We start from the raw sequence: 13,529 nt of genomic DNA, 5'->3' as shown, positions 1-13,529 counted from the left end.
CCGAGCCCTCTCCGACTCCATATGCCAAGCTTCACTCACTTGACTTCTCAACACCGGATGTCCGATCACCTTGATCCATCCGATTTTCCCTTCGGCTTCACTCACAGACTTTCCACCGGCTTCACTCACCAGATTTCACACCGCCTAACATCCCGCTTAGGACTTTCTCATTCACCTAGCTTCACTCACTAGGATTTTCACCGCTGCTTCACTCATTTGACTTCACTCACCAACTTTTCCTTCTACTTGGCTTCACTCACGTGACTTTCCCTTGCCTGGCTTCACGACTTTGCCTTACCTAACATCCCGTTAGGACTTTCCCAGCTTCACTCACCAGGACTTTCCAACCGCCTAACATCCCAGTTAGGACTTTCCACCGCCTGGCTTCACTCAGACTTCTCCGTGCCAAGTCTTCATACTTGGACTTTTCCGTGCAAGTCTCCATACTTGGACTTTTCCGTGCCAAGCTCCCTGCTTGGACTTTTCCCCAAGTCTCCATACTTGGACTTTTCCCGTGCCAAGCTCCTCGCTTGGACTTTTCCCAAGTCTCCATACTTGGACTTTTCGCCAAGTCAGCTCACCTGGGTCCCAAGTCTCCATACTTGGACTTTTCCGCATGCCAAGCTTGGGTCTTTCCACAAGTCTCCATACTTGGACTTTTTCCCGACTCAGTCAACCAGGTCAACCTTGACCTACGGTTGCACCAATAATCTCCCAAACATCTATTCTTGTCCCATATCAAGAATAGAACTCTCTCACGAGTGTCAACCATCAACATGCAACACAACTAGGTCAACCTTGACCTAAGGTTGCACCGACAATCTTCCCAAGTCAAACATCAAAATACAACTCGAGTCAAGTCAACTCGAGTCGGGTCAACCAGGTCAACCTTGACCTAAGGTTGCACCAACAATCTCCCCCTTTTTGATGTTTGACAAAACCATAATCAAGTTAGGTTAACCCGATAACCTAACTTAGGTTTTCCAACCATCTTCCAATGTCCAATGTTCTTTCCTTGAACATTCTCTAGACATTCTCCCCTTAGGTTAAACCATAATCAAGTTAGGTTAACCCGATAACCTAACTTAGGTTTTCCAACCATCTTCCAATGTCCAATGTTCTTTCCTTGAACATTCTCTAGACATTCTCCCCTTAGGTTAACCTGATAACCTAACTTGGGTTCTCTAATAATTCTCCCCCTTTTTGACACACATCAAAAAGTATTCCAATGTTCTTCCTCGAACATTCCTTGACAATCTTCCCCTAGCTTAGGTTAAACCGATAACCTAACTTGGGTTCTCCAATAATTCTCCAATGAACACTCTCCCCTTTTTGACACACATCAAAAAGAATAAGGAGGGTATCAAGGTCAAGAGTTTCTTCCTAATGAAAGTGCCATACCTTTCATTGAAACTCTTATTTTCCCCTTGATACTAAGCTCAACAGTCCACTTAGTGATAATCCCATATCACTAATCCTCAAGGAGTAAAAACTCCCCCTAAAAGTCAACTCCCCTTGACTAATAGTTAAAACTCCCCCTAAAGGCCAACTCCCCCTTGACCATTGCACCAACAATGTCTTGGAGAGTTTCAAACCTTTAGAAATCTAAAAACCAACTTTCAGCCGAAATTTCAGACATGCAGTCGAATTTCAGCACATTGGCACGCTATCAGACCTCACTGGATCGGTCACCAGACCGATCCACAGCACTCTGGATCGGTCCAGTGACCGATCCAGCCCTCCCTGGATCGGTCCAGCGACCGATCCAGACACTGATCACAGGGATTTCTGATTTTTCCTCTCCCGAAATTCAGAAACCCCTAATAAATTCCAGAAAATTCGAAAAATTGTGAAATTTTGAGGATACATTCCTCATATCATACACTACCATGGAAAAATAATTTTCTATGAAAATAGTTTCCATTTTCAAATCTTGATACAAAGTTCAAAAACTTTGAAATAGTTCAAGTTTTAACTCAACTTTGTATCACAATGTTCAATGATGAATGCTATCACTAGGAAAGCTTCATCAAGGTTTTTCAAATCAATTTTAAAATGCTTTTAAAACCATTTGAATTTAGGACCATAATCTTAGGGCTAAATGTACATGACTTGTACATAAGCTTTCCCTATGATCCTCCATTTCTTGAATTAGGGTCATCTAGGTACAAGAATTATGCACCTTGATCCTAACTCATGATCCTAATATCTCACACACATCTAAAGTGTATCAAACCACATTCAAGTCAATTTGATGTGAGATATGGGTTAAGGTCAACTTAGGCTAAGTTCTCATGCATTTTCCAAACATCAATTTGATCTCAATATCAAAATGTGTTTTTCCTTAAATCAATTACATTGATTATAATGCAAGAGATGATGACATGGCATATAATGATATCATAAGTAAAAACATGTGCCAATGTCATGATGTCATGGCATAAAGTTTGAAAACTTAAATAAAGCATGACATATAAACTAGCCTAGCACTATCATGACATTTCAAATGATGATAAAACTAAACATGATGTCATGACATGTCATATGGCAAACAACCATGGTAAGTTAACACAAATAAAATACCTAGATTACCTATCTAAGTATCCTTAATCTCTTAGTTAACTTAAATTCTAATCCTAGATTGCCCATATATCCCTAAGAGAAACCAAAATCCCAATTATGGTTTTTCTCTAGGTTTCCTTAAATTGTGCCAAATAAGATTAAAATATTCTCACTTTGGCACACTTTACTCTTCCAAGGAGTGAATGATAAAGATTATCCCCTTTCATTTTCAAAGGTTCCCAAAACCTTGAAAATGCTCCTTGAGTGTCAATTTCCTCAAAGTTGGGTTAACTACCCTTCTTATTGAGTTGACACTCTCTAACCCATCTATGGGGTAGAGAAAATGCTCCTAGGAACCCAATACCTACTTGAGCTCATTGGGTTCACTAAAAATTCACTAGGGATGACTTCCTAGCAACCCTCCTAATGACCCTCTTAGGCTTTAAAGCCTTGGTCATTTGGGTCTCATCAAGATCAACTCTAGGGGTGACTCCTTGTGACCTTGGTGGTGGTCTTCCTAGCCCTAGGTTTTTTTCTATAATCGAATTGAACATTATGATAGGTTGGCTTGTCCATTTTGTACTTAGGGTTGTTACCCAAATCTTTCTTGTCCTTGGCCTTGGTTTTGACCCTTAAACCCTAGAGATGACTTCTCCATGTTTTTAAGAGCCTTTTCTAAATTATCAAGTCTTGACCTCAAGACTTGATTTTCCCTCTCTAATACCTCAAGTTTTAATTTGTCATTTCTCTTGAGATATTCCTAGGCATGTGTCTAGTCTTTTGGGATTTCTACCTAGGTTTTCCTTAACTTTAGAAGCGTTAATCCTAGGGTTGGTATTTCTAGTGTTATCCTTACCTAGGCTAACATGTTTAGCTCCTAAGCACATGTATTGGTTCCTAAAGTTAACATGCTTATCATTATTAACAATTGCAACAAAACTACTAGCATGAGTTTTATTAGAATTGCAATAATGAACCTTAGAAGTTACCTTAGGGTTTGCCTTAGCTCCCCCTATCGTTGTGCCCGGTCTCTTGCCCTTGTGAGGTTGCCTCCCCCTCGGACAATGGCTCCTATAGTGTCCCCTTTGCTTGCATTGGAAGCACACGATGTGCTCCTTGCCCTTGCGTTTCGGGACTCCGGCTTCCTTGACCTTTGGCGCCGGTGGAGTCTTTCTTACCCTCTTTGGACACTTACTCTTGTAGTGCCCAAATTCCCTACACTCAAAACACATTATATGCAATTTACTTGAACTTAAAGTGTTTGAGTTACCTAGGATTGAGGATGAATGGATGTTCTCTTCTTCATCCCTCCCGGAGGTAGAAGCTTCTTCTTCGTGCTCCGATCTTGAAGAAGAACTCACTTCCTCTTCTTCCTTGGATGTTGAGTAGCCCTCAACTCCCAACTCGCTCCCTCCATGATGTGAGCTACTTGGCTCACTAGGCTCCTCTTCATGGCTTGAAGTGGAACTCTCCTCATGGTACTTGGCCAAGTTATCCCACAACTCCTTGGCATTGTTGTATTCACCTATCTTACGCAAAATATTAGTAGGTAATGAAAATTCAATTGTTTTAGTTACCTCATTGTTGATCGTTGATTGATGGACTTGTTCCTTTGTCCACTTGTTCTTCTCTAGAGGCTCTCCTTCTTTATCCATTGGAGGAGTAAACCCTTCTTGTACACAAAACCAATTCCACATATTAGTCCTAAGAAAATACATCATCCTTACCTTCCAATATGCGAAGTTGTCGTTGTAGAAGGGTGGAATGGTGATGTCTTCTCCGAATTGATCCATCTCTAGCGCTTGTGCTCCCACGGGTGTGAATCCGATGAAGAGCGACCTCGCTCTGATACCACTTGTTAGGATCCTTTCGTACGGCTAGAGAGGGGGGTGTGAATAGCCAACCCCAATTCGTTCGATTCTTTCTACAATGTCGAGTTAGCGCAGCGGAAATAAAACAATAGAAGCGACAAGGAAAGAAATCAAACCTCAAACTCGATGGATGTAACGAGGTTCGGAGATTAGGGCTCCTACTCCTCGGCGTGTCCGTAAGGTGGACGAGTCCGGTCAATCCGTCGGTGGATGAGTCCCCGGAGAACCGGCTAATAATATACTCCTTGTGGGTGGAGAAACCTCACCACAATCTTTGCAACAGCAATAGAAGTACAAATAGGAACAAGAAAACAAGAACAGAAATGTAAACAACACTTGCTTGCCTTCTTGAAGTCAGCAGGAACCCTGGTGAAGCAGCAGCTTCTCGGATCCAAGCCTAGCTAGAAAACCAGCAACGGGAAGAAGCTCACGCAAAGCTTTAGCACCCAACGAGCTCAACAAAGCTCAGCAGGAAGAAGCAAAAGCTTCAGGCAGAAGAGTACTTCCAGAAAGAAGAAGAAGAAGCCCTGTAGAAGCCCTCAGCCCCTTTATACCTGCGAAGAAGAAACAGCGAAGAAATTAGCCGTTGCATCGCAACGGCTAGAACACTGATCGATGCGGGCCGATCGGCCTAAGCGTGAAGCTTACATTTGTCACCGATCGGTCCCCGATCGATCGGTGTCGCGATCGAAGCCCTGATCGTCCGGACCGATCAGGGAACCTCCTGATCGGTCCATAGACCGATCGGCCTTCGCCTCTTCCGCCATCGATCTTCCTGATCGGTGTGCAGACAGTGTGGTGGATCGGTCAGACCGATCCACTCCTTTGAATTGTTGTCTGATCGGTCTCGGACCGATCAGTTGAAATCAGCATCTAGCACGCCCGATCGGTCACCGGACCGATCGAGGGAAGATCTGATCGGATCGGTCACCGCACCGATCCAACTCCTCGGTTTAGAGTGCCCTCTAACCTAGTTCGGAGAACGAGCCACCGAGCCCTCTCCGACTCCATATGCCAAGCTTCACTCACTTGGACTTCTCAACACCGGATGTCCGATCACCCTTGATCCATCTGGATTTTCCCTTCCGGCTTCACTCACCGGGACTTTCCACCGGCTTCACTCACCAGATTTCACACCGCCTAACATCCCACTTAGGACTTTCTCATTCACCTAGCTTCACTCACTAGGATTTTCACCGCCTAGCTTCACTCAGGGATTTCAATCTGGCTTCACTCACAGGACTTTTCCGCCTCGCTCCACTTGGACTTTTCCTTGCTCGGCTTCACTCACTGGGGCTTCCCAACCGCCTAACATCCCAGTTAGGACTTCCCAGCTTCACTCACTGGACTTTCCAACCGCCTAACATCCCAGTTAGGACTTCCCAGCTTCACTCACGGGACTTCTCCGTGCCAAGTCTTCATACTTGGACTTTTCCGTGCCAAGTCTCCATACTTGGACTTTTCCCGTGCTAAGCTCCCTGCTTGGACTTTTCCATGCCAAGTCTCCATACTTGGACTTTTCCGTGCCAAGCTCCTGCTTGGACTTTTCCATGCCAAGTCTCCATACTTGGACTTTTCGCGTGCCAAGCTCCCTGCTTGGACTTTTCCAGTGCCAAGTCTCCATACTTGGACTTTTCCAGTGCCAAGCTCCCTGCTTGGACTTTTCCGTTGCCAAGTCTCCATACTTGGACTTTTTCCCGACTCAGGTCAACCAGGTCAACCTTGACCTACGGTTGCACCAATAATCTCCCAAACATCTATTCTTGTCCCATATCAAGAATAGAACTCTCTCACGAGTGTCAACCATCAACATGCAACACAACTAGGTCAACCTTGACCTAAGGTTGCACCGACAATCTTCCCAAGTCAAACATCAAAATACAACTCGAGTCAAGTCAACTCGAGTCGGGTCAACCAGGTCAACCTTGACCTAAGGTTGCACCAACAGGTGGATCCACGGAGTGGTGCTGGAAGATCTGCCATGATACCTTATATCTACAAAAACATATTACAGCACATCATAATAAGTCTTTAATAACATGATAAATAAGCAACAAAACATGATTAAAGCATAACTTACTAGATGAATAATAATGCTAAAATTTAATCAATGCTAGACTCTGGAAGCATTTCTACTCAACATTAACAGTTTGTAAGTCGTCGTTGCTAGACTCTGTTAGTTCAACAAAATCCTCACTGCTGGATTTCTCTCGATCATCTATCTCCTCGTCAGTGACATTACCATCTACAAGTAATTGTGATGTAGATTGGAGTTGTGAATCAACCGAATGTCTCTCTACTTCGCCATTCTGAAATGCATCATGGTTTTAAGCAGTAATAGTGTTCGACATTTCTATGGTAGAACGAGACTTCAATCGACAAACAGACAACCATTCACTAGCTCTTCTTCTCTTCGTAGGATATTCAAGATAAACAACCTGACCCGCTTGTATTGCAAAAATAAAAGGTTCAAACTTATTGAACCTTCTGTTTGCATTAACCTCTACTAAATTATAATTTGGATGTATTCTGGTACCTGTTCTTGGGGTTGGATCATACCATGAACATTTGAACAACACACACCTTTTTATCGGTAATGCAGGATACTCAATCTCTATAATTTCCTAAAGTCTACCATAGTAATCAAACTCAGTGTTATTGGTGTCGATAGATCCTTTAACGCAGACACCAGAATTAAAAGTTAATCTCTGCGAATCTCATTGTCTCACATGAAATTTGAGACCATTAACATAGTAACCCGAATAGACCATTATTTGGCGTAGGGGTCCAGATGCAAGATTCAATATTCTATCATCTTGTACATTAGATATTTTTCGGTCTTTCACCTATCAAAATAGTAATAAGAAAAATTAGGACTGAATTTATTTTAATAAAGAATTATGAAAATTTCTCTAACTCACATATATTTGAAACCATAATGCAAATTCGGTCTCTAACTTTTCAGCAACCTCACTTGCAGTTATTGATGGATTTTGAAGATGTAATTGTTGCTCATACAAGCTTTGAAAGAAGGTAATTATAAGAAAATTAGGATATCAAGCAATTAACTACACGAAATAAAAGATTGATTAGAGAAATTAACTTACTTTATGTAGGGTTTGACCTCATCACAGTTTAAGAGTATGTATGTTCTTGCGGCATGATATTCTTGTTGAGTTAACCATCTAGAAACATATGCACCCATTGGTTTACCAGAAAATTTGAAAATAGAAAGCATCGATGAATCTATATTCTGAGTATCATCGAAATTTCTAGGACATTTGCGGTGTCTGGTTTTAACATTATCAGCAAAATAATAAGAGCAGAAAGAAGATGCTTCTTCCACTATATAAGCATTACATATTGACCCTTCAACTCTTGCTTTATTACGAACATTATTTTTTAATTTTCTCAAAAACCTTTCAAATGGGTACATCCATTTGTGTTGCACAGGACCAGCTATTCGTGCCTCATATGGTAAATGTACCGGTAGATGTTCCATTGAATCAAAAAAACTTGTTGGAAATATGCGCTCCAATTTAGAAAGTATGAGAGGAATGTCAGTCTCTAGCTGAATTATATCAACCGTCATAATACACCTCGCTGTCAAATCTCTGAAAAAAAGACTCAACTCTGTAAGTGCTTGCCAAATATTATTGGGAAGTAAATCATGAAAAGTTATTGAAATAAGTCTTTGCATGAACACATGACAGTCATGACTCTTCATTCCAAACATCTTTAATTTGTTCATGTCAACGCATCGAGCAATATTCGAAGCATATCCATATGGAAATTTGATTTCTTTTAACCAACTACATAAAGCTTGTTTACCATCTTTATCCAATGTATAATAAGCTTTTGGAAACTTATTGGTTGTTTCATTCTGATGCAACTCTGGTCTGTTGACTAGTTTTTTAATTCTTCACATGATTTTGCAGTGTCCTTAGTTCTTCCAGGTACATTCATCACAGTGTTGAAGATATTATCAAAGAAATTGTTCTCAACATGCATCACATCTATATTATGTCAAATGAGTAGATACTTCCAATAAGGCAACTCCAGAATATGGTCCTTTTCTTCCAACCACACTTGCACATCCTCACAAGATACTTATTTATCTCATCAGAATTAGGCTAAGATACTGGGAGGAATCCATAACTATCTATTTGTTCAATAATTTCTTCACCTGAAGCATGGACTGCTGGGGGAGGTTTTCTGACTACAACATTCTTTAGAAATTTTTTCTTATTTCGCCTAAAAGGGTGATCCAGTGGTAGAAATTTACGATGATTATCAAACTAAGATACCTTCCCACTAAAAGGCAATGAAAATGTATCGGACTCTGTCATGCAATGTGGGCATGCTAATTTACCAGCCATGCTCCATCCCGACAACATTGAGTATGCTGGAAAATTACTGATCGTCCATAATAAGGCCGCATGCAATGTAAAATTAGTTTTACTTGCAATATCATAAGTAACCGACCCTACATTCCATAATTCATTAAGCTCGGCAATTAGAGGTTGCAAGAAAACATCTATCTTATCTTTTGGATTGGCTGGACCAGGAATAAGCACGGTAAGGAACATAAATTCATCTTTCATGCACATCCATGGTGGTTAATTGTACGGTGTTAATATAACTGGCCAAGATAAATATTGTTGTCCCGACTGACCAAATGGTTGAAATCCATCTGCAGAAAGTCCCAATCTCACATTTCGTGGTTTCATTGCAAAGGAGGGAAACACAGTATCAAGATGTTTCCATGCAGGAGAATCACAAGGATGACACATTATACCTCCTTCGTTCTCATGCTCATGCTCATGATGCCACAACATGTGGTTAGCTGTAGCTGCAGATGCATACAAGCGTTGAAGTCTAGCTGTTAACGGAAAATAATACATCACTTTTCAAGCAATATTTTTCCTCTTTTTCCCTGGTATGCGATTACGATGCTTAAAACGAGAGTGAGTACAGATTTTACATTCATTCAAATCACTGTCTTCATTCCAAAATATCATGCAGTTGTTTATACAACAATCAATCTTCTCTACAGTAGGGAGCAACTCTGACATCAATTGACAAATGTCATCGTAACATCTTTCTGAGAAATGATGTTCTGTTTTCATATTCAATAACCTTGTTGTAGCTGATAGTTGTGAATGACCAGAAGAAATGCCTTCCCACACTTCTCTTTCACTAGCCTTTAACATTTCATATAGTTGCTGATATTCAGGGGTTGGTATTTCATCTATATTCGAATAATCAACTGCATTCATCGCATCTTGAACCATTGATTGCATTAAAATATCAATATTATTTGATGCTTCAGAAGCTGTAATAGTAGTCCTAGAATACGAACCACCATATGACCCAATTGGTTCATATAAATAAGGCTTTCCATGACAATACCAATTGTAGTAATTTGGCACAAAATCATTTCTACATATGTGCATTTTTACAGTATTCTCATCACGAAATGCTCTATTTTGACATTTTTTCTGATTGCACGGACACCGTAACTCAGCACCATTCATACATTCTGGATGACTTTTAATAAAAATCACAAACTGTTTAACTTCAGCAATAAAATCATCTCTGATAAAACCATTGTCTAATCGATTGTACATCCACGCTTTGTTCATATACATTGTTATAACCTAAAGAGAATATAAATTGAAACATTATTAAACTTGTTGTATCACTTGAAATAAGTTTAAATAAAGAATTATGTGCACAATTTCATCTCACGATCATCATATCATATTACCGAAAATCACCTCTACATTAGAGCAAATAAATGAAACTATTATAAATATGTTGTTCCTTATAACATCATCAAATGAAATAATCATACATATATGAGAAGCATCGATCAAACACCTGTTGGTCACTACATTTTATGCAAGTACAATAGCAAAATGGATCAAAATATGTCACGACACTTAAATTTTCTAGGATTTTGATTGTGCTCAGCTACGAACAGTAGCAAAACATAGCTACAATTGTGAGCAGGCCGGTGGCCGCCGGCCGCGAGCAGACCAGGAACCCTCGAGCAGGCCGCCGGCCGCAAGCACCCTGCCGCCCGCGAGCACCCTGCCGGCCGCGAGCAGTCCACCGACAGCGATCCGCGAGCAGGGCGCGGCTGCCGGCCGTGTAAAACCAAAACGAGAGAGGAGAAGAGCAAGAGCATACTTGAGAAATCGCTGGAACGGGGTGAACGGGAGGAGAGGGCGTCGAGATTGCTAGAGAGAGCCGTCGGAAAATCGCCGGGAGAATCGCCGCCGCTGGAAAATCGGAGGAAAGAGAGGGTCGCGCAAAGTGGAAAGCGGCCATTCTGTGCCCTAAATCGTGAGTTACCGACGGAAATAGCGTTCCGTTGGTAATTACCGATGGAACACTATTTCCGTCGGTAATTACCGACGAAATTGTTAATTCCGTCGGTGATTACGGCTAGTTATCAGACAAGCTTTAGCGAATTTAAAAGAGAACGGGTACGGGCGGAACTCCACCGACGGAAACATACATCCGTCGGTAAATACCGACGGAATTGGATTTCCGTCGGAATTATAAAACTCTAAACCCGGTAATTACCGACTGATTATAATTCCGTCGGTAATGTTTACGCCCGCACCCGTTAGCTGTACCTATTTACCGACGGAATATTAATTCCGTCGGAAATAAACAAAACCCTAAAGGTAATTACCGACGGAATTACTAATTCCGTCGGTAATTACCGACTGACCTAAATCCCGTCGGGACTTACCGACAGAAGTATATTCAGTCGGTATACGCCGACGGAGTTGAGATTCTGTCGGTACCCCCGTCGTTAAACACAGACATTTTTGTAATGTATGCTAAAAGATTTGTTTTGAGTGGAAAGTTAGATCCCCTTACTTCGGCCAGACATATGATTGTCTAGCTTTGTGGTAAGTCAGACATCTCTTAAACTTGGTCGGCTATCAAATGATTGGATATATAATAAATGCCTTAATATAGAAATAGAGCACTAGGCCCTCCTAGGTCCGACAGGCTCCTAGGTCGGTTGTCCTCGTACTGAAAGCGTTAGTGTTGGGTGAAGAGCAAAGTTCTTTTAAGAGTGACACTTCGCTATCATCTCCCCTTGACTTTGACTTGTCACGTCATCTTGATTTTGACTGTGATATCATATTCGGATCCGTTCATAATATTCCGTAAAGGCATCCAAATTGATAGATATTATAACACTCACCACCTCATAAAAAAACATGGGATCCACATAGCACATACGTTATATTAACACCTCAATTCTCTCACATTCATTTTAATATTAATATTCATTATTTATGATTCCACTATCCCAATTCAATTCACAAAATATATATTATTATATATTTAATTTATAATATATAATTTTTAAATTTATTAATTTATATAAAAAAAAATTGTTGAACGCGTTCAATTAGTTGAACGTGTTCAATTAGTTGAACGTGTTCAAAGCATTGGGTGTTATAACATCCTTTGCATTGGTTGTAACACTAATGGGGTGTTATAACATTCAAATAATTGATGCACTAAGGATGCTCTTATCAAGTGAAGCTTAAATAATTATTTAAATAATTTAATTAGGGTGGTTGATTAACTTATTAAATAAATTTAAAACGGACAGCTGAACTCATTTATAGCCCTATCACCTGATTGGGCTGAGCCAAACCCAACAGGCAACGAGTCTTGGGTGCACAAGCTGGACATGTTCCTCCTCCATATCAGACCAGTGTGTTGGATGTTTTCTGCTTGTCTCGGGAATCCATTTGTCATATCTCCAGTTTCATTCTCTTCTCGGTTTGCTTCTCGTTCCTCTGCCGAGACCAACACGACAAGGACTCGAAAGCGAAGTTATCCTGAATCACAGAGGATGAGAGGAACCTTTCAATTCTCTCGTCACCAATCTTTCTTTTCTTCTTCTTTTTTGTTTTCCTTTCTAGATTTGAGTTGGTTCGATTGGCAGAACAAAAGGTGTGATATTTGATATCGTCGAATTCATCGGGCCCAGTCGAGAACATGAAAAGCTGCAGGATTCCTACGAAAGAGAAAAAAACAAAACAAAAACAATGCAGAATCTTTCGTTTCTAAAATGAAAGTTCACGAGCTGCAAATGATGAGACATCAAAAGAACAATGATTGAACTACTCGTTCCCATCGACACCGCAAGGTGAGACTGAATCGAAACCTGTAAATCTGGTTAACGAAGAAATCCAACGAGCAAATACTGAATTATGATAGTCCTTGAAGGAAGTGTCTTAGATTCTATTTCCAGTGGATTTGACATTAGATCACATCAAAGTGAAGCTGCAAATCCCCATAAAACCTGCTGAGCAAGAACTCATGGTCGGTCTGGTTCCTTGATGTACTCTATCCAGCTCATATCCATGAAACCTTCTACTTTTTTATAGCACAAAGCTAGTTCCACTATGTTTTCCATTAAAATTATCGTTTGTCTTAAATTTAAGAAGAAATCCATAGCATTTGACCCACAATTCTCTTAACGGAGGTGAAAGAGAAATGGCAGAGGACCCTCTCCTGCTGCGACTGATTTCGACTATTCATGTCCGCAAGACCGCAACTGGAAGAAAGCACAATGGGTTGCCCGATTGCCTCACAGAGCGATCCCAAAAGGTCGCCCCATGCAATTACTATCCAAGCAGCAGCAAATTAATGGGAGAGTAGAAGACAACACAGACGGAAAGAAGACAGGGACAGAGTAGGTGGTGGGATAAAGAACTAAGAGCAACCACAGTGGGAGCTCTTTTCGAGCTCCCACTGTGACGTGGATGGGATGAAAAACCTCCCTCCCATAGTGGAGGGAGGTTTTTTGATTAAAATGAAGAAGCGGCTCCGCCGCTGTGGAGCCGCTTCTTCATCTTTTTCATTTTTTTTTATTTAATAATTAAAAAAAAATAAAAAACTTGATAATTAAATCTGCTGAGAGGTTTTTTGAAAAAGAGATAATGAAATATATATAATGAAAAGTGTGGGACTCATGAAAAAATTGTTGAGAGGTTTTTTGATAGTGGAAAAAGGTATGGGATTTTTAACTTTTGATGTGGCGCAGATGTG

This window comes from Zingiber officinale, chromosome 6B, assembly GCF_018446385.1.
Source record: "Zingiber officinale cultivar Zhangliang chromosome 6B, Zo_v1.1, whole genome shotgun sequence".
Lineage (NCBI taxonomy): Eukaryota > Viridiplantae > Streptophyta > Magnoliopsida > Zingiberales > Zingiberaceae > Zingiber > Zingiber officinale.
The sequence above is the reverse complement of the archived record's forward strand: the minus strand, read 5'-3'. Positions refer to the sequence as shown.